The sequence below is a fragment of the Strigops habroptila genome, chromosome 2 (genome assembly GCF_004027225.2).
Source record: "Strigops habroptila isolate Jane chromosome 2, bStrHab1.2.pri, whole genome shotgun sequence".
Taxonomy (NCBI): Eukaryota; Metazoa; Chordata; class Aves; order Psittaciformes; family Psittacidae; genus Strigops; species Strigops habroptila.
Window position 1 is genome coordinate 38,942,057 of NC_044278.2, and position 22,390 is coordinate 38,964,446.

A 22,390-nucleotide genomic window follows, 5' to 3' on the forward strand; every position below is an offset into this window, starting at 1 on the left:
GGCTGCAATATGTCAGCGATGAAAGTAAAACTATTTTAGGATATGGCATAAACCAAAATTGGGAGAAGTGCGTGAATCTTTTTGCAAGGAAGTTGCTTTACATTTGGTCCTTGTATGCTACAGGCAAAAGGAACTACGAATGCATATTTATTATGTGCATGCAATATTTTTGCGTAGGACACAAAATGGACTGCTAAGTGCACATAAGTAGTAAGAAATGTATGTGCCAATATGCCTCCTGAAATAGTACTGTTGTACTAGAAGAGCTACATAAGGAATTCTTTGCCAAAAGGTTATCTGGATTCCTGCTTACTTAAAGAGTCATGAAACATAAACAAACAAACCATTTAAACTGTTGGGCTGGTTTGTTTTCAGTGGGTTTTGTGAACAGGAAAGATGATGAATGAACATCCCTTAAAAGATAAATACTTTAATCGCTGAACTTGCAGCTGATAATTATCTTCTGTTCACAACCCTTTCAATGAGCCTATATTCTAACTGTCAATTAATACATACAAGTATTTAATATAACTTTTTTATTTTTGTAATCTTAACTGATATTAACAAGTACTGACAAAAGTCTGCTTCTTTAAGAAAAAATATGCGATCAGTATTGTAAGCTTTAAAGATATTTACTTGTGATAGGTGTATGGCAAATTATTTTTTCCTCTAATTCACAGCTACATTGTGCATTTCAGCTATTTCTCCAAGACGTTCTTTTCACTAGGTGCTCAGATTTCACCTGGTTTTAAAATTTGCAATATAGTTTTCAGTACATTACAGGTGCTTGCATTATAAGACAAGAAAATGAGACAAGACTGAAAGAGAGCTGAAGTATTTGAGCATTCTAGATAGTTTTCCAGAGCTGCTCACAGGATTGTGTTTGAGTGCTGATAAGGCACTAACTATATTAAAAAGACAGAGGCAGAGCATAAGTATTGTTTTTCCTTTTCAATCTCTAGAGGATGATTCCTCCATGCATTAGCAGAAAATGCAAAACCAAAGACCATTTCGTATGTATTAAACTTAAAATTTTCAAGATGTACATGTAAGAGAGTTATTTTTTTTTTTTTAAGATAAATGAAATACATATGGCATTTTAACTTCTGTTTATTGTTTCTAAACTCATTAGAGACTGATTGCTTAGAAATCACAGCTGTTTGATGAGGTCAATAGGAGCCAAAAAACCTATACAGGCCAATTTAATGCCTCATAACTGGTAATGAAATTTGGAATGTGAACTCCTTATCATTTAGGCAGATAAAATGTTTGTGAAGAAAAAAAAATACACTGACTAGATACAAAGTTGTGAAAGTTGCCATTCTTTTTAGTTTGGTGGTCCTTTTTCCATGCTTGTCCTTTATTATGTGTCTTATTATGTAGCCTAAGGCGTTGGAGGTGTTAAGAGGTGTTCCTCCTCACCCAACCTCACTAAAAATAGGTACTGCTTGAAGTAAACCGTGTTATTTAAACTATATATCCAAAGTGCATTTCTTGCCAAATGAGGTCATCACCTCTATGGCACATCTGGCCTCTTGTCTTTCTGGCACTTTTACTTCTGCTTCTAACCTCAAATTGCTGTTCCAGTGCCAAACAGTAGAGCCACTAGAAAATGGTATTTTCATTGTCAGCGAGCGGAAATAAATTTGTACGCTACTATGGTTTGAGGAAAAAAAAAAAATATTATATTCTTCAGCATTACTCTTAAAATTGCAGTGGCCAAATTCGTGGAAAAAAGCTGACCTTAATAGATACATAGACTAAACTTGATATTGTATATCATGTGTACAACACTAGCTATAACAGATGAAAATGTTCCATTTTAGACAGATTCATGAAAATAGCGTAAGCAGTGTTCTGATGTAGAATATTTAAAGCCTTATCATGGTGTAATATGCCCAATAGTGCCTCAACAAACTCTGATTCATTCTAGGCTGAATATAGCATGAAACGTGTAAAGCCAGGATTTGGTGTTAAATGTAGATTTTCTACAAGGACTCAATAAGTAGTGCAGGTGAAACAGTCCACACTGTTATATGGGAACATCACTATCTGTATGTAACAGGGAAGGAAGGAAACCTTTTTTAGTTAGTTTAAACTAGTACGAATATAATCCATAGAAATATAATAGTAAAAATATAAATCCATAGAAAATTAGTAAAATTGAAGCCTAACTAGATCTGTACTTAATTTTATTCACATATTACATTTTCTTTACATGGTTATAACACGAGGGCTGAAATGCTTATGTTATTCCATAATATATTAGTAAATATAGTTAACTATATTTAGCAAATAGTATTTGCTAAATTTAGCTAATAAATCATATTAGCAAACAGTTAACACGTTTTATATTGAAATATCAGCTGCTAAACGGATGGTCTGCTGTGGTATATAATGCAATCTAAACATGATAGAAGAGTAGTTTCGCAAGTATTTGTCAGACTCAGAGAACCAGTTTACATTTCACAGGCAAGATTTATCCAACTCGGGCAAGAATTTTCCTTTTTCTCTCTTATCCCTCTCCTCCTTTCCCTTTGAAATCTTTTCTCGCTCGCACTGTGACTGCGTGCTGTTGAATCCGATCCGCAAGCGAGCGGGATTTCAGCCCAGCTTTTCCAGGGAGCCGCGGATACACACAAAGTTGGCTGATGTGCCATCCAGCATCCCGGCAGCTCTTTCTCTTCACACTCGCAATGGCAAAGCTTTGTGTGGCTGCATTGCTGGATGCTCTGAACTAAAACCCTCGCGGGGAACTCGGCAGGTTTTGGACAGCCTTTTAGAGGTAAGGGAGCGAAAACTGGCGTGCTGGAGGAGGAATCTGCCGGCGGAAAGCGCGGCTGTCGGCGCTGTGCGGGCTGCATCTTGAGCCTCCTGATGCAGGAGTCTCTGAGCAATAGGTGGGAGGGGATGCTTTTGTATTTGAAATAAGAAGCCCCAGATTAAGTGTTATTACAATGACTACTTCAGAGGTTGTGACAAATGGTGTGGTGATCAAAGCTTTCGGAAAATATCTCTGTCAATTATTTATCCACTCGCAAGTTAAACCTAACTGTATTAAAACCAGCAATAGAGGCCAGCAGCCCAAAGCTTCAAGGTGCTTTGAACATCTCTTGTCTTGCTCCTTTTTGAAGCCCCCTTATTGCAGTCAGTTTGGTTGAATACTCCAGAGAGAGCATTTCATGCTTGCCTTTCTCTATTGGAGTCTTTTCTTTTTCAATAACCCGCCAAGGAACACTATGTTTTGACAATAAAAGGCCATTTTTAATGCTCGGATCTTGTACTGTGCTTAAATATCCTTTAAAGGACTACTTTTAGAGCCATATAGATGTCTGTGCATTCAGGTTATGATTGACTTCCCATTCAAGTGTTGTAATAGCTAAGCGCATCACTAACATGTTTTTTAAAATTTAATTTTACTTGTAAGGCAGTTCAGGCTTTTTGCTTAAAATAACCTGTATTAATAATGATGTTTTTACTTTTGGGTGGTCCGCTTCATTCACTTACGTATCTTATCTGCTTCAGGTTAATGGTATATCAAATGTCAGAATAACACAAGAAAATTCTAATATTAATGCTCATAGACTATTTGAATTTTTACTAGTTTGATGATGAAGTGAGTTTTCTGTGTTTGCAATATTTTCCAAGTATTTTTTCAGTATTTTTTAATCTCAAAATCCAATACGAAGTGCATAGTGTTTTCCAAGTTAATCTAGGTAGTATTTAACAAAGAGCACCCCCACTCCTCTAGGTTTCAAGTAGCATGCATATTAGACAAACGTTTGTGGTAGCATGCATACTTCTTGAAAAGTTTCCACCTGACAATAACTCTGAAAACCCTTTTAAGAAAAAAAAAGTACATAATGTTTTTCCCAACTCTTTAAATGTTTATTTTTTAGTAAAATTTTTCTTTTGAAACATATTGTGGAATTTATGTCTTAGAATTGCATGTAACCCAGGCTGTTATTTCTTTCTGCTGTTACTTAAGGAAGTATTTGATAGTCATTCCCTTGCACTTTTTGAGTCTAGAGTAAGTTAAAGCCTGAATTCATGTCAGATGAGTTTTACATTTTAAATAAGGTATGCCAGGTAATAACATGAAGCAGAAAATATATATGCATGATTTTTTGCATACCACTGTTAGCATAGTTCATAGAAAGTCTGAAAAGAGATTATACATTTTAATATTTAAATGACTTGTGGAATTGCAGATTGATATTTTCAATGGTTTTTCATTACAGTTTCTGCCATTGAGGCAATGTGAGGGCTTTGAGAAAGATGGAGTGCTGTAATTACCAGGTGCACATGTTCATTAATCCTTCCTAGCTAGAAAAAGCTTCAAGTTCTTCTCCAGTGGCATATTCGTAAAGCTATAAATATCTGAATTGTGTCAGCCAAGAAGTCACACAGAATGGAGGCTCTTTTTGAGTTCAATTTCATGCACTGTTGCTTTGGTCTTGTGAGGGAGTGCTTTGCATTCCTCATGATGGATATTTGTCCTCTTCCTTATAAAAGTTCAGAAAACAAACTGTTAGGTGGTAAATTATTTAGCTTAAAGTATATGCAGACAGATTATAACAAGTGTTCCTCAGGATAAAGGTATGTAAAAATAACCTTGTAAGTGAAGGCACAACACAGAAAAGTTGCCAAGATAATTTTAAATCTTAAACATAACATTTTAGTAAACAAATTATGAAAGCTAGAGCCTAGGCTCAAGAAAAAGGATTTTAGAGGAATGTCTATAGCAATCTGCTTGCACTGTTTTCCATTTAGCTGTATACTGTCAAGTTAGATAGCATGGTACTAGAATACTCCATTTTTATCCTCTGACTTTCTTTTAAATATTATTATATAATTGTCAGTCTCTACATGGACAGAAAGATTAATATATCCATCTCTATATATATTTATTTCCATGTGGATATCCATACATAAGCATATAAGCATTGTGTTTAATCACAGAGCATGTAAAGGTAATCTTCATCAGATGCTAGTTTTTTAATAGATATTTGAAATACACAATGGCATCTTTAAAATGCCTATATATAATTTCTCTGTGAGCGCATATGTATGTATTTGCACCTTTCTGAAAATATTCTTGTTAGCATTTACTGAAACTGCACTGAAATGTTGATTTTGCAGTCAATTCCATGTCTCCAATCTGTCGTTTGACTTATAGGACAGTTTCAGGACTACACATCAATTTAAATCTGAAAAACACTAAAATATATATTTCATTCAGTCACAACTGCCAGTAATTTTAAACTCTCTTGTAAGTTCATAATTCAGATTTTTGACATTTGAGTAATTATGTAGCAAATTTTTGTCTGCTTTCAAGGAGCTCAGAAAACTATCAAATAAGAGAGATAGAGAAGAGATTATACCTTGCTTACACATGAAAATAGTAATTTTTACCAAAAATAAGCATGAAAGAAGACACAGATGTTGCCTGTAGACAGTGCATTTCATTTACATTACCAGTCTTCATGAATTGCTGAGGAGATTCAGTACTTCCTTCCTGCTCTACAAAAGTAGATAAAGATCAAGTGTTTGGTTTGTTGTTTTTTGTTTTTTGTTTTTTTTTCCTCAATAAGGAAAAGAATATAACTGTATCTATTAATTATTTAAAATAGATTGCCTCTGAAAGGTGAAATGGCAAAAGGCCTGGGTACCACTACTAGCCTGGTAAATCTCTCCTGGTAGTGCTGTTTCTAGCAAGGCTGGGGAACTGTCCAGCAACGAAGCTGCTCACCAGGAGCATTGCATCTCCCACTGCCCTGACCCCATTGTCTAATGGTTCTAAAGATTTGGACAAACATTGAATAATTAGGTCTCAGGATGTTCCCTTCTAAGGAGCTAAGAGTGAGATGGGAAATATATTACCTGGTGTGTATCACAGGCAACTTTTTAATGGTGTATTTGTGGGATTTGGGGAATGGATTTAGATTACTGTCTGACAGCGTCACACTGCAGCTCCTAGGCAGGTAGAATTTGGGCATAGTAAAGTGACATGGGTTTAGCCTAACACTCTTACCAGGTATTGAATAGCATAATTTTTGTTAAACATATTGTATTGGGTTTGTGTGGCAAGATTTTGGTAGCAGGGGGCTATAGGGCTGGCTTCTGCGGAAGCTGCCAGAAGCTTCCCCTGTGTCCAACAGAGCCAGTGCCAGATGGATCCAAGACAAACCCACCACTGTCCAAGGCCGAGCCCATCAGTGACAGTGGTAGTGCCTCTGGGATAACATAGTTAAGATGGGGGGAAAAGAAAGGCTGTGCAACAGAAGCCAAGAGAAAGGAGTGAGAATATGTGAGAGTAACAACTCTGCACACACCCACGTCAGTGAGGAAGGAAGGGAGGAGGTGATCCAGGCACTGGAGCAGAGTTTCCCCTGCAGCCCATGGTGCAGACTGTGGTGAGGCAGGCTGTCCCTCTGCAGCCCATGGAGGTCCACGCTGGAGTAGATATACACCTGCAGCCCATGGAGGTCCCCATGCCGGGACAAGTGAATGCCTGAAGGAGGCTGTGATACCGTGGGAAGCCCACGCTGGAGCTGGCTACTGGCAGGACCTGTGGCCCCGTGGAGGTAGGAGCCCATGCTGGAGCAGATTTGCTGGCAGCATTTGTGACCCCATGGCAGGGACCCACACTGGAGCAGCCTGTTCCTGAAGGACTGCACCCTGTGGAAGGGACCCATGATGGAGCAGTTCATGAAGAACTGCAGCCCGTGGGAAGGACTCGGGTTGGTGAAGTTTGTGGAAGACTGTCTCCCATCAGAGGGACCCCATGCTGGAGCAGGGAAAGAGTGTGAGGAGTCAGCCCCTGAGGAGGAATGAGCGGCAGAGAAAACGTGTGATGGACTGACCATGACCCCCATTTCCCATCTGCCTGTACTGATGGGAGGGGAGGAGGTAGAGTAAATCAGGAGTAAAGTTAAGCCCAGGAAGAATGGAGGGGTGGGGGGAAGGGGTTTTAAGATTTGGTTTTATTTCTCATTACCCTACTCTGATTAGATTGATAATAAATTAAATTAATTTCCCCCAAGTTGAATTCATTTCACCAATTACTGTCATGGGCAAGAGATCTCCCTCTCCTTATCTGGACTCATGAGCCTTTTACATTTTCTCTTCCCTGTCCAGTTGAGGGGGGGAGTGACAGAGCAGCTTTGGTGGGCATCTGGTGTCCACCCAGGGTCAACCCACTACAGATATGTATTATCATACAGTTTTATATCTTGCATAATAGCATTTTTTACATTGTTGTATTGATTATTCAAAGAATATTTCTTTTTCATACTAACAGTCTCATTGTCTATCTCCTTTTTGTTGTTGTTGTTTGTTTTGTGGGTTTTGGATTTTTTGGTTTGGTTTGGTTCTTTAAGTATTTTAGCTTAGTAGCTGCTTGATTATTTCTGCCTGGTAATAACAGGTTGTGGCAAGACTAGAACCACTTTTAGGCACAACTTTTTTCAGGTTCATCAGTTCTAATGATTTTCAGAGGAAAACCAACAAATCCACACCCCAAACCATAAGCCACTGAAATCTTCCTTCCTTCCCATGAGAGATTTAGCTAAAACTTTGTTTAAAAGAGATTGAAAAAAACCCAAATATCATTAATCAATCTGTATTAGGTGGCTCTTTTAAACATAAGACACCTCATGCTATTTAGAGACACAAGACATCAACACTGTGGGCCATAGTCTGACCTGAATTATATCTTTGCCTAAATTTTCAAAGGTTGCTGTATGTAATTTATAACTGAAAAAAATGTTATTGATACCAATTGAGTATCGTTTCGTACATATATACCAAATCATCTACATTTCTCACGTAAAACCCTTGTGCTATTGATTTTCACTAGTAGGAAAGGTTTGTTGTCTGACAGTAGAAAACCGTACAACTTCTGTCTGACAAAACCAATCAATATATATGTCTTCCCTTCACTAAATTAACTAAGCTATTATGAAAGAACACAAAACAAATTCTGTATTAGAACAGACAAAAGATCTGTCTAGCCTAACATTCTGTACCTGATGTAAACGGTAGTACATTTCCAACAAGGAATAGATGAGCCCAATATGGAGTGGTACTTCCCAGGCATATCTCCTCATCCTCCAGCAATCAATATTTTAGTGAGTTTGTGAGGCACTGCTTTATGTCACGGATGTTAGTGGAGTTTAAAGTCATATTGTGTAGTGTTTGTTTGGTTTGTTAGCAAAAGGTCAAAAATCAGTCTTAATGCCACTTCATCCCACTTTTTTCCTGTTTGATGTTATTTCTTTATTTTCTTTCCTGTTCCTGGTTCTGGCCACTGCCAGTGACTGGCTAGATATCTTCTTAGTCTTGGTTCATCAGAAAACAGCTAAGACATTTCTGCTAGCTCCAGCATACATTTAATGAAGATAAATGATGTCTTACTGAATATACATGGAGCCTTGAACACCCTTTCTTAGTCTGTTTTCTTTCTTTTTTTTCCTTCTTACCAATGTTTTTTTTACAAAAAGAAGTTTGATAAAACAGATGAGTGCACATTTTTGCATTTCTGTACTTACTTATGGACAATATAATGGCTGTAAAATTAGCTGGAATTATTTATGGGTAAATAGTTTTTTTGACGTGTTTTTCCATAGATTATTTTTCAGCCTAGTCTTCCAAAATGCTGACTATTTACGCAAAGCTCTGTGTGAGGACAGAATGAGAAATTATATTGTGCAGAAGCAGTAAAACACATTCACATTATGTTAAGTACACTAGTAAGCATGCCATTGCAATTTCATTGATGGACATGGAGTGTGTGATGAATTTGATCAAGGGAGAGTGGTTTAATAAATGACAATCCCTTTTGCAAAGTAGTGTTTTTTAGTCTATATCTTCCCTGTAGTCAGTAATGTAGATTTACATTGCCTCTGGCAAAAGAGGGAGCTCAAGCTCAGTGTCTCCCTTCTTGGATGAATGTAACCTAATCTCTAGGCTATACCATAATGAGAGGTCCCTACTTTTTAAGAGAAAATGGCAGTCATAATTACTTTTTGCAGGAAACCCAATTCTATCAGTTCGTGTTAGGCATACTCAATTCCTGAGAATCTTATTCCTGAGAAAACTTATGAGTTAAGCCCCCATTTTTTGTCACTGTTGAGTGCAGCATGCATTTCACGTGTATGCCTGTGCAGGATTAGCGTATCTGCACCTCCAAATGGCAGTTATGTACATCTCTGGGTAAAATCTGAGAACTGAACTCTAGTTGTGCAAAGGCATATGGTAGTCATCAGACTTTTCAATTGTGTTAAAATAGTAGTATACGTTACTGTGAATATGTAATTCTTTTCAAATGCATTTTTTCCAGATAAGAGGAGAATAGAACATAGATGGCATTTTTTGGATTCCTGGAGTGCACTGTAGTTAGTAACATCACATAGATTGTGCTGCCTCCAGTTCTTTGCCTCACAGATTTTGCTTCTGTTTTGAATAATTTACTAACTTTCTGACACTGTTGGATATCTATGCCTTTTTCCTTTCAGCTTTTGGTTTTATTTCATTATTTATTTGCTTTATGTTTCTCCTTTCTCATTTGACTAACGTTAGAAGCTTTCCATACAACAGAAATCACAGGAATTTGCCTTTTGTCTTAACAAAATCATTCAGCCAAGAGGTCAAGGCCTTTTGCTGCCTTTGTTGCAGTACAGGTTGTGGTCATAGTGTAGCATAGGTATACCTTGGTCTGGTTAATAGTAGCAATGTAGCCACCATCGTACACATCCCAGTGTGGACTGAAAAGCAATCAAGAAAGCTTTTACCAGGGGTTCATACCAACTGCATTGTAGACAGCCTTGAAGTCAGCTGGTAATTCTAACTGGCTTTATGGATGTCCATGACCAGCCTGATGAAGATTTAAATCACCTAACTTCTGTACCTACTTTGATTTCACAAAAGCAGTTTCTATTGCCTGCTATCTGACAATCAGTGTTGTTGCAAGAAGCCAGGAGGAAACTTCTGCTAAGTTTCTATGCCCAAGTCAGAATAGAACCAAAAGTTATTTTTCTGCTCTCCCTTAATTTTAGAAAGTGAGGTTTAGAAAACATTGAGCTCTTTTCCTCATCTTTCCCTGTCCTTTCTCCTCACCTGCCTTAAACAGAAAATGGATATAAGTGGAAGGAACTACCATCTGGAAGCCTCATGCCTTTCTGTCCATCATATATAGCTTTTCGCTGCTTCTGGAAATGAAGATGGACACAAACACACACAAATCCTGTAGATGCTGAACCACCCATAAATTTCATTAGAAATCCTTAAACAACTATACCTGAGCTTTTAGTGTCCTCGGCACTGCCTACAGAACTATAGATATTCTGTTTGGAGACCATATAGTCTTGACTTTCTCTCCAGTGGAATGGAATAAGATAAAAACTGTGCCAGAAATTCCATATGCAGAGTAATTTTACCTTATTTCATCCTTTTTAGACTTTGTATCATATGACAGCTTTTTTTAACAGAAACTGTTCTCCAAACCTTAGCAGTAAGAGGATCAGACTATATTTTTAAAAATTTTCTCTCGAATTTTGGAGAAATGGCCAAGACAAGTGATGTGTTAATACCTATAATGCCATTTATGATCACAATCAGCCTGCAGATAAGATGTTGTTGATTATTTAAATTAGATGGAAATTTTAGTTCACAGACACAAATTGCATTGGATATTGGCAATGTGATGAAAGAAGCAAGGTGAGAAAAGACAGACAGCAGATCTGAGATCCATTGAGATGTTTCTCTTGGTCTGGAATATCATTCTTAACAGAGTTACAGGACAGATACAAAGCTGAAGTAGCAGATACATGCTTTCCATTGTGTTGTCTCCTTCTACAGTACGTTATCTGGTAAACTGCAAGCTGCCTTTTATTGTGCTTACTTTATGGAAATGAAAAGATTTTGGAGGTTTTTTGAGGGTACAAAAGAAATATAGAGGACTCAAAATTTAACATGAATTGAAGAAGTGTAAAGTTAACCAGATTTATCAGACATCCTTATGCCAAATGATATTTATAGAGACAACTTTTAAAGATATATTTTACAGCTTTAACATCAGTGAAATCTTATAAATTCCTCCCTCTTTCATGTTTTAAAGATTGTTTCTAACAAGCATAATCCTTACAGACAAATAATCGCTAATCTTTGTGAAAATCTGTGAATATGTTTTTTTATTAAAGTAACTATAAGTTAAAATACTTGATTACACTGATTTTTATTTTTTTTCTTGAGTGTATCATTTAATGTTCAAACTGTGAGAACCATGGAGAAATTCATCTAATGGTCATACAAACTCTTCACTGTATTTTGAGCTGTTTTGTTCACACAAGAACCTTACAGTGAATGAGCAAAGCTGCTGAATCTTAGCAGTAGCATGCTCCGTTGAACTTAAACCACCTCTACTTTCTGGTTTCATGAGAACCTGCGGGTTTGATGCCAAGGAAGTTTAACTGTTACTAAATATAGCATCAGTTAGAGGGCATATTTAGTAACATTACAGTGAGCTTCAAATGTAACCATCATTCATAAAATTTTCTATGTGCCCAGTCTGTTATGACTTGAACATTCTGGCAGTGTTGCTCTTATTATTCATGACAACAAATCCTAACATCAGCAATTTTTTGACAACAACCCAGTTTTAATGAAAAGAGAATGCTAGAATTAGTCTTAATGTGTATACTACTTAACACCTTTGTTATTGCAACATTTCATGCGATGCAGCCTTAACAAGTTTTCCCTTGCCTCCTGCTCCCGTGTGTACTGTATCATATATGGCATTGTGTTTTAATAGTGATTGAATGTCAGAAGTGAAAGTTGGTTCATCCAGACACGTTTTTTTTCTTTATGGTTTGACCATTAGAGAAATGCAGTTAAATATGCCTCCATAGTATGCAATGGGCAGCCTACTGGCTACAATTTTTCCTTTTGAAAAAGGATGTTCAGTTTACTCTCCTGGTTCCTTGCTGTAGTGTAGAAATAAGCTGTCACAGATGGTACACAGGACACTGTAAGTAATCTTTCTATAAACACAAAATTCTATCTTTAATTTCTAGACGATATAGTTTCTGATCTATCAGGAGCAGATTCTTTAAGATTTTAATGAGGTTTATCATTCAAGACTTAAAATTAAATGTATATATCAGTCTTGTTTCATATGCCCTAAGAATGTATAGTTCGTAAAAAAAAAAAAAGAAGGTATATTCAAAATTTTCTAGACATCTAATTGATTTTCTTTTGTCAGACAAAAGGCCTGAAATACTAATCTCGTGACTTGATATTGATTAAATAGTTTGATTTTTGTGTATTACGTACCTTCAAGGTTAGAAAATTGTAATTAATGTTATGTCCTTTGCTTTACTGTTTTATTCCATTTGATGTTGCAAAAGGAGAAAAAAATGCCCCGATCAGCAAAATGAAGTCTAGAATTTCTTCACATATTTAGATCATAGGAGGAATCAAATCCCTTGTTTCTTGATCCTGTGTTCAATGTATCTTTTTTTCCACTGAATATCACACAGTTACTTAAAACTATTGATCTTGTCAGAGTACTCAGCCTTGGCAGAGACCTTTCTCTTCAACTTCGATACAAAGATTTAGCTTCCTGATTTATTTTCTCACACATACGATGAAAACTAATAATTAAGGAAACTTAGATTCAGCAGTTTTTATTTGATCTGGTTTTACAATGCTACCTTAGTATATCATGATTAGATATTTAAATGAAATGTGAATTATTCCATGCCCCATGCAAGCATGCTAAACATTCTCCTGACTATTTTAACTCACTTCAGTTGAATTTAAATATGTATATAAGCAGGAGTTAGTGAGTGGTGTGACTCACGAAGAAGCAAAAGATACTACTACTTAAAAATACACATATTTAGAGAAACAGACCACAGCAAAGTCAGTTTTAAGGAAGCCTGTGGATGATACAGTGGGCCTAGAAGTAAACACAAGATTCACTATAGCCTATAAGGAAAATCTGTGACAAGAAATAACAGTAAAAGAGCTACCTGAAACTCCAGGATGCTGAGGTCAGAGTGGCATCACATTGGAGGAAAAGATGTGGAGGGCTGTATAGTGTTCTGCCCTCCAAGTAGTTGGTCAGCAATGAATCAAGGATTGGTCTTCTGAGAGTGCTGTCCCTGAAGATGACTTAGAAGGAAGGGATCCTGTATTTCATCTTGGAAAGACAAAGTCTTATCACTGTGGAGCTAAACAGATATTCAGCAGATCACTAAGGCAATATATCCCTTTTCTAAGCTGACTTGTGCCATCTTGGTCCATTCCAAGAGATGTAACAACTAAATTTGCTTTATAGCTGCTGACTGTGTAGTATGGAAAATACCACGTGGACAGGAACAGCTTCATAGCCCCTTACCTTCCAGAGACCATTTTATTCTTGTTTAAACTATATGTGTAAGTAGCCGCTAAATAAAGCATGGTTAGTTTCATACTGACTCAGAGCACACTGATCTTTGAAACAGAACATTTGTATTTCATTTAAAATTGTTTACTATTTCTACACAAGACAGCTATGCAGGCTGTGAAGGGATTGTTGATGAGGACATAGTGAGGCCCATGTTACATTTTGAGAATATTGCTGAACTTTTTGACTGTAAACTCTACTCGTCAAGAATATAAACAGGATTGCGCTGCAGCTGCAGATTGCATCTGGTCTGCATAAGCATATTTAGACAAATTGTGCATGATTTGCATGTTTTTATTTGAAATCTCTATCACCCATTATACGGCATTTTCCTGTAATAGTGGGCTGTAGCCAGGCAAAGAGAACGAGGAAGCTGTGGAGAGGCAATCAGATATTTAAAGGGTTGGGGCACAGGAATCCCCATCTAGAAGATTTTGATAAGCTGGATACAATTTTGTACAATTGGAAAATTTAGAATATGTCAAAGAGACATATCTGTGTGCAAAGTGTAGCATGAAGACTGTAATTGAATGTAAGTGTGCACTATTCATTCCTCAGAGGTGCTTACATGCCCACTTTTTGCTTCCACTCTCAAGGAAGATGAATCTGCAAACGAGAACGAGAACGAGGTGGGAAAACAAGAGGAAGGAAGAACAGGTAAAAGAATGTGCATGGTGCAGCAAGAAGTAGGATAGAATCCTGAATTGCCAATGTGGTAAGAGGAGGAAGGATGGAAAACAGACATCAATGAAATAAAGATTTTGGATTGTGTTTAGTGGTGTAAAGAGGGAAGAAGGAAGGTAGGAGGGAAAGAAATACAGACATAGTCCAAAAAAGAAGAGGAAAACACTTAGGTTTTTGATGTCCACTGTCTCAGAAGGGGAAAAGGAAGGAGACAACACAGTAAACCAAGGGAAGGTAGATATCTACCTCTCAAGGAAGGGCAAAGTTAGCTTTATATATGGGGAAGGTATTTCTGGAAAGAGGTAATCTGTAAATGTATTGTGAGTTAAAGCTATAAAGGAGAGATACATGGGTGTTTTGGTAAAATGCTAGAGCCAAACATGTTAATACACAGGACTGTTAGGGGATAGAGAAGATGGGATTTCTCAAGCCCTACTGTATCCATCAACCTAGAGAAAGTGAACTGCTGTGGAGCTTACATCTGTCTTGCAAAAGTATATCAAGAGGAATCTTGCAATGTTTTGCTTACGCATCTCTCACCTAGAAGTTATTTTTCACTATTATTTGAATGACTGCCTAAGTTGCAGCTTATGGCACCCATCTCAAAGTTATTAGTAAATGAGTGAACTGAAAGAAATCCTCCCTTTAACAGCTTGAATAAAGCTGTTGTACTATTACTGTTACTTGGTCTCTCAAGTCCTTTTTATTCAAGCTACTGCTGTATTTGTGCTCCAGTTTACAAGGGATGAGATTAGCTTTTCTTTTTCCTTACCCTTTCTGCCTTTCTCCAGATGGAAGACTGAACCTACTAGCTCTGGTGCATCAAGAATGCATCCAGTATTAACATATTTCTAGCTTCTTCTCTCCCCACTGTGATAGGATCTTCAGTCACCCAGAGCCTTGTAGTGGAACTATCCCCACCTTTTCCCTTTCCTCACTTGTTCCTTTGAAGTGAACATAACAAAAGACATCCAACAGCTCCCAGTCTTTAAAGCGAAGTGTATTAAAGCACAAACTAATAAGCCAGAATAAGGTAGCTATTAAGATATAGAAAATTCATATCTGCTGAGACAGATGAAACAAGAGTATCTAAACCAAAAATTACTCTTTGGTTACTATGTGATTGTGTGGTGGTCCTTTTCTGCATTTCTCCTTTTCCCTGTGAGTCCCTTACTTTCAGTGTCTTAGCTGAATTAATGCTAAAACACCCCTCTGTGTTCTTAGGAAGCTTTCCTTCCCTCCATCATTTTTGGGCAAAAAAGAAACCTGCTCACTGTTGATAGCACATCCCTACTCTACTCAAAGGCTTGCAGTTTGCTTGCTTTTGGCCCACTTCAACATTGTTTGTCTCTGCCTGCCCTACTCTGTGCCCTAAAGCTTTGCCCCATAGAGCACGCTCAGGTTCTGCAGGAAGGGAGTTGTCTGCTTTTCCTCCAGAGAGAGGATACACAGTACCGTAGCCAGCACCATGCAGGAAGACTTCTTTCCTGCTACCCAGCTTCTCTTGCATTTTAAGGAAGTTTAGTACATAGTATATGCACAGTAAGCTTTACACTAGCAAACATTGCTACCGTCTGTTATATACACCCTCATACAAGATAATGCTGCTTTTTATTAATTTAATCTCATATAATGATGGAATACAGAGGCTGATGAAGTAAAGGGTTTGGACTGGTTTTAGTGGTAAATTGGGGTTTTTTTATACAAGGTTGGGACAGATCAGCAAGGTGCTTAAAGGCTATCAATGTGTGAATGGAAATTTGGAAAAAAGTTAATAAGAGGAGGAAAATGTGGAATAAAGGCCATAGAGTACAGGAAATATTTCACATCAAGATTTGAGAGGAAGATTATTAGCTACAGAGTTTTCCTAAGGTTATGAAAAAATGACATAGAAGGCAGAGAAAGAGTCCTTTCTGACTGGTCAGATTAAGAGAAATAATTTAGTTAAGGATTTGGTATTTTCAAGAGTGAAGAAAAGATGATATCCCGATAAAATTAAACAAAACCAGCGAAAGAAACATACAGTTGTATTGCTTCAAAGTAGAGTTAAGGTTTGAAGGAAGACATAGTCTGAGAAGATAACTGTATAAAAGATTAAAGGGATTTAAAATGCGACCTATAACTACTTTATCAGATCATATGGATTTTGAAGGTTACCAGCATCTTAGTAGAGCCATGTGTAAGATCATGTGAGATTTTAACTGCAGTTTAAACAACCAACAGGTAAATTACAATACACATTTTTGTGAGAACTTATTTATAGCACATTCAGTTTTTGAGGCTGTAGTGACACTGGAAACTTTCCAGCTGAGTTCACCCTCAAGAGGAGATTTTAACTGTGCTGATACTACTTTTCCAAATATGAAGCAAGAAAAAAACCCCATGTCTTTCTTGAAGGTAGCCTGTACTTTGCCTGCAGGAGCAAAAGCCCCAGAGAATACCTTTTTCTAGCTTTCCCCAGGAGGGACTCTATACCACTTACCTTATTAATAACTTATGACAGATACAAATGTGTATCACTTTAACTCTGTATTGATGCTACACCCTCTCAGGCAGCTAACTCCAATATAAAAATACCTACCTGAATCCTATTGTGGGCACTGCTGGTTCCTTCCTTTCCTGTTGGAAAAAATTCATACCTTACTCCACACACTACAAATGCACTCCATAGGAAGCAGCAACCACTGAATATACCTTAATGCTGGCATTAGAAGTAATGTAAGTCTGTACCCCTTAGGCTCTCCCAGATCAGTGCTGAATCTCAACTAGTAATACAATTTCACAATCATAACTGTATTACTTTAATGAATATTATGAATTTCTCGAATTCATCACAGCCACAGAAGGGAAAACAACCTTTGGCAGTGGGAATTCAACCTCTACAGAATCCATAGGTGGAATAGCAAGTCTATCTCCTTTTCAGAAATCCATTCCTTAATGCTATTCTTGAAAGAAGAGAAAAGCCCCCTAAAGCTATTCATGTGCTTCCCTTCTCACAGGTCTCAGCTGGAGGCCATGCCTTGGCAAGCTTCCTCTTAACATGCCCCAGGCAGGCACCTTTCCTGGGCAGGTGACAAGCATTGAGCCCTCTGCTTGGTGCAGCCTCTCAGCTGAGATCAGCTCTAACCATGGTACTCCGCTCCTTTTCCAGCATGAAATTAAACAGATTTGTTTAAGCCTTCGAAATTATGTTTTTGCTTTGCAATGGGTAGCAGAGAAGAGGAATGCTCATTTAGTCAGGCACTGATCTCAGTGGGGAAACAGCAGTTTGTTATTCCCCCTGAATGCAGAAGTGCATTTAATCTACCTTGAGAGATGTGGAGTGCTGCAGCACCGCAGTCACTTCAGCCAGCCAGAAATGTGGGCTGCTACTGAGAGTGGTAGTCCCATCCCTTCCCTTGTGCTGGAAGTGGTCTTCTCACTGCTGTATGCTGAATAGGGTTAACTGGAATTAATTTCCCAGCTGAAAATTAGTCTTTTATTTTTGATCCGTATGGTTGTAGGAATATTAGTACTGGCACAAGGAAGAGGGGTGAAAGGTGCCTTGCGATAGCTTGGGCTGCCTTCCTGGTACAGGGTATTCCCCAAGAGGTGTGGGCATTTTCAGAAATCTGGAGAAAGGGCCTCAAATACCATGTGTACTAGTCTTCTCAGTTCAGTGAAAGTAGGTCCTGTCTTGGGAAGGTTATTCTGTAAAAGGGCAATATGCTTGTGAAACCTTCTGAATGTGAATATTGTGTATGAAAAGAACAATTTACTAGTTTAAGGTACCATCAATCTGAAGTGGTTCTTCCCCGCTTCTGTTGCTTTATTAACAACATTCATCACTATATTCTCTGCATAAATAAAGTAATTTAACAGTGTCTACTGAAAAGGGAAATAGAATATTACTTTAATAAAAAAAACCCTCAAGATTTTTAAATTAAGAATGCTCTTTTTCTTGAGGTAATAACAATAGAATAGGTAATAATAATACACATACATAATAATATAATCCTTCATGCGGCAGGTTAAAATAAACAAGAATCCTGTTGTTATTTCTCTGAGTTCTCTAATGTCTCTTCTGGACTGTGAAGCAAAAAAATCCCCAGAGATGCTGAAGGTAGGAAAAATAACAAACATAATCAATATTTTAATTTCAGGGCACAAAAGTATATTTCCAGTGCACTGCTGAAACATTGTATACCTTTTTTGTACTTTTAAAAATAAAATACCAAGATCTGCATACAGGAGTGAAACAACTGTTTATATTAATATTAATTAACAGTCACAGGAAAAAAGCATTAGTAATAAATAGATAACAAACATGTTTTAACTTAATTTGATGGCTAAAGTTTGTTCTCGCTGTTTTCTGCTGGTGGTTTTTTTTTTTTTTCCTGATATGCCCAATCTTAGGAATGAAGTTCTGGTATTTATAAGGTAGACCAGTGGAAACCACAGTGAACCTAAGCATATAAAATTGTTTGCTATGAGATTAAGTGTAAGTTCTGAACTCTGTAGGCATCCACACAAAAAGAGCCAAGCACCTTGTCTAATCCCTAGGTCCAGCTGATGAAGTTTACTCTCTTGTGAAGCAGTAATTAACCTCAGTTTTTAGAGCTATGTTTTAAGACTTTAATTTCCAATTGAGACTTAGTATCCTGAGAAACAGAGTGGCTTGTGTAAAAATGAAGATTAGACATCTGGGGCCAGTTATCCTACTGTATATCTGTCTTGTCAGAAGAATCTTCTGTGGTTTGCTTTTACCAAATCAGTTGTCCCATTCCACCTCTATAACCTGTATTGTTAATGTCATTTATTTATAGCTTTGTGATGTTTGTCAGATGCCATTCTGTAAGACAAAAATGAAAAATGCGCAGAGGTACTAGCTGAGAATGCAAGGTAAAGCAAGGATTTGTGGAAATTTAAATAACAATGTACACCTTTTGCCTTTGGGTAATTGCATTTCTTGTTGAAAAATTGTCAGTAAATTTTGGATCAAAGTAGGAGTAGAACTATTAAATAGAATTTACTTGGGATTATGTAAAAAGAAAGTTTATGTATAACTTGTAACTGGAAAACTGTAGTAGTAGTCATGTAAATAAAAATGAATCATTGCATAACTTCTGACATAATAAATTTTACTATTAAGTAGCTTAAAAAATCATCCTGAAACATGGCTTTAGTAAAATGGGGAAAATATGAAACTTGCGTTTAAAAGCACTTGTTTTATGCTAACCAGTTAATATAGAATTGTTAAAAGTTTTTACAAAGATCAAGGACTTAGCCTGTGGCATTATAAGAATATGTCAAAAGCTGTCAAGAAAAATTACAAAAGATCAGCAAACTTTTTTATGGCACTGGCAACAATGGTTGCATTACCCTGTGTGGTACTGTGAAATACATCTCACGTTTTGTAATTTTGTATTTTATTTTTTTTTAGTAGGATGTGCACCTTTTTGATGCTTTTTTGCTTCATGTTTCTTATGTGTCTTCTAAGTCTAAACATACTTTGTGACAAATTATAATTTAAAACTGTGAGAAGGCTGCCTATATCATATGAAGCTATTTAGTTCTGATTACCATTTTTTTTCAAGTTAGTACAGCCTCTTTCTTTTCTTGGCATGTCTAATCGTATAGAGCATGAAACATTCAACTACTTTAGATAACATGTTGGTAATTTTCTTCCATCCCCTATACAGGAAAGCAGAAGCTAGTGTTATGTGAGCCAGGTGCAGTTCATATTTTTAAGTTCTTTTATTTACCGTAACAAGAAGCTCATGTTTTGTTAAACTTGTGAATCTGGAAAGCTGCAGTCATCTTAAAGTAGGCAGTGATATACCTTACTTTCAGATCCTGGCAAAATTTAGAATGCCATTGTGCACCTTACTGTACCTGAGTCTTCTCTCTTGTCAGCTTTCTTCCCTTCTGACTTGGTGTATTATGCCAAGAAAAGGATAATTTGTTTGGCTTTAATAGGGAATGATTGATAATGTTTTTAATTTGCTTGTTTACTTTGAAAGGCCACTTTCTATTCTTCCTCAAGGCATATGCCTTTGCGGGGTTGTCAAGAGTCCAGTACTCTCTGACTGGGTTCTTTTAGATAGTCCACACAAAGAGAGTTTAATGTTTTAATACCGAATTTACTTACTTGAAGACATTTGATGTCACATTTAGCAGAGTGATACTGAATGTACTGAATTCAACAATGTACTGAAATCGCAACCCGAGCATAATATAGCAACTGCAATACAGCTGAATCACAATACCAATGGGATTCCCATTACTGGTCTCTATAAGTTTACCATCATAATGCTCCACATCATCAATTGCTTGAAAGGCACGCATGGCTTGAAGCCAGCTGAAGCCCACTGCTGTCTTCAAAGTTAATTTTGTTGGTTGTTCGATTTTTATACTCTGTGTTGATGTGAGCTGCATATATACTTCACCCATGCTGGTCTGGCTGTCTCAGGTAGATAATACTTTCTACTGATTACTTTAGGGAAGGCCATTTGCACAACCTGTTGACCCACTCAACCAATACAGCTCTTTATCTACAGAAAAGGCCATCCTCTGGTCCCAATAATGTTGAGATGAGTTCAGCTTCCTTTACAACAGCTGTGATCGCTCCCTGGATTCTCTTCAGAGCTTCATGAGCACAACACCTGTGCCCATCTCCCCTGAGCTTTCTTCCATTGTAGGGGTTTGCTGATCAGTTCCTTGTTTCAGATAGAGAAGTGTTGTGTAAGGTTCTACTTTTTCTCCTATCAGTTACATTTTCAGCTTAAAATAGGACTAGACAGGGAACACTAAAATACCCATTGTGCTATAAAACTGTTGTGCTAATTGATCTTAGTAAAGGAAATTTGAACTGGAGATTCTAACATTTTTTTCCCATTTTAAATGAGGAAGAAAAATGGAAACTTGAACTCTCCCTTTAATTAATATAGTGAAAAGACCCCCAACAGATTGAGACATATGGAATAGCTTTGATTTAGAAAATAGTAAAACATAATAAAATATTAAGCATATTATAACATTTAATATTTTATGTATTTTGGTATTTGAATTAATATTTTACTGTGTGTCAAAAGTAAGTGTATAATCAGAAATATTTTTTTAAATTATTATTTCTACTATAAAGAAATTAAAATTACAGCTGCTTTTTTTTTTTTTTTAATAAATAGTGACATTCCTGAAAACTGCCATGTTTCAGGCATAATTTTCAACAGATTATTGTTCTGTCATCCTCTCACCACAGTGTCTATGAACATATGTATATCCTAGATGCACAGTGGCATTTATGCTGATCATATACAGTAAAAGAAGAAGTATAATTAAATTGAAGATACAGTACAAACTAAACAAAAATTTTAAGGTTTTGGTCACTGTTTGGTTAGTCATTACTCTGAATTCATCATTTTAGAGTCTAATCAAATTAACAGTGTAGCTTTATTTAAATGGCATTGATTTCATTGAATTGGGCATTATCTCATTTATCAGATATGATTTTTTAAAACTACTTTTTACACAACTGCAAAATATATTAGATTTTGCTCCTTTGCTTTTGGGTTGTTTACTGTATCTCTTTCAAAGTAGAAAGATAGTTGAAGACCAAAAATTTACAACATGCAGGAAGGAAAAGAACATTCCTTTCCAGGTACTCAAGACTGTATTTAGAATAAGAAAAATAAAAATTAAATGCTGATCACATTGAACTCAGTGTAAACTCATGTATTTAAATTATAGTTATAAATTCCTTTCTTTCAGTAGTGGGTCTGCAGTAAAAATGAGATCAGCTCCTTCAAAATGTCATAATTATTGCCATAAAAAAAATTTTACTGAAAGTTTTGTTTTCAAGACACTTTTGTGATCAGTGAAGCTAGAGACTTTGAAAACCTATTTTTACTTTCATTAAAAGGGAAATTACAGGAACCCCAAAGTGTGGATTCTTTATTTTCTCATAATCTCATAGTGTGTTCAACCATAGCAGAACAGAGATGAACAAAAGAGTAGCTGTGCTTGTTCTTGCCTACAGGATGAAATTAGTGTAACCAATTAGATTGAAAATCATCACAGTAGGTAGCTTTGAGTTCTTTTCCTTTTTCCTTTCTTCTATCTTTGTAATGAAAGTCTCTTGCCTTTCAAACATGGTTACAGGTTATAGCATACTGACTAAATAAAATACAAAGTGTCAACAATGCCTTTAGTTTCCACAGTAGATTTTGTAATTGGCTCTATTAAAATATATGTTAAAAACAAAAAGCAAAAAACAAA

At 36.6% G+C, this 22,390-nt stretch overlaps 1 protein-coding gene across 15 annotated transcripts in view; it reads left to right on the top strand.

The window, feature by feature from the left end:
- Positions 1-22,390, top strand: part of DMD (dystrophin) — a 1,118,883-nt gene that overhangs the window by 558,799 nt on the left and 537,694 nt on the right. The window contains exon 1 of one of the 15 annotated variants that reach the window (XM_030475720.1): positions 2,643-2,785. The exons of the other annotated variants lie outside the window; for them this stretch is intronic. The gene's annotated coding sequence lies outside the window, so the exon portion shown is untranslated. Of the gene's footprint in view, positions 1-2,642; positions 2,786-22,390 lie in introns of those variants that run through there. 15 annotated transcript variants of the gene reach the window in all.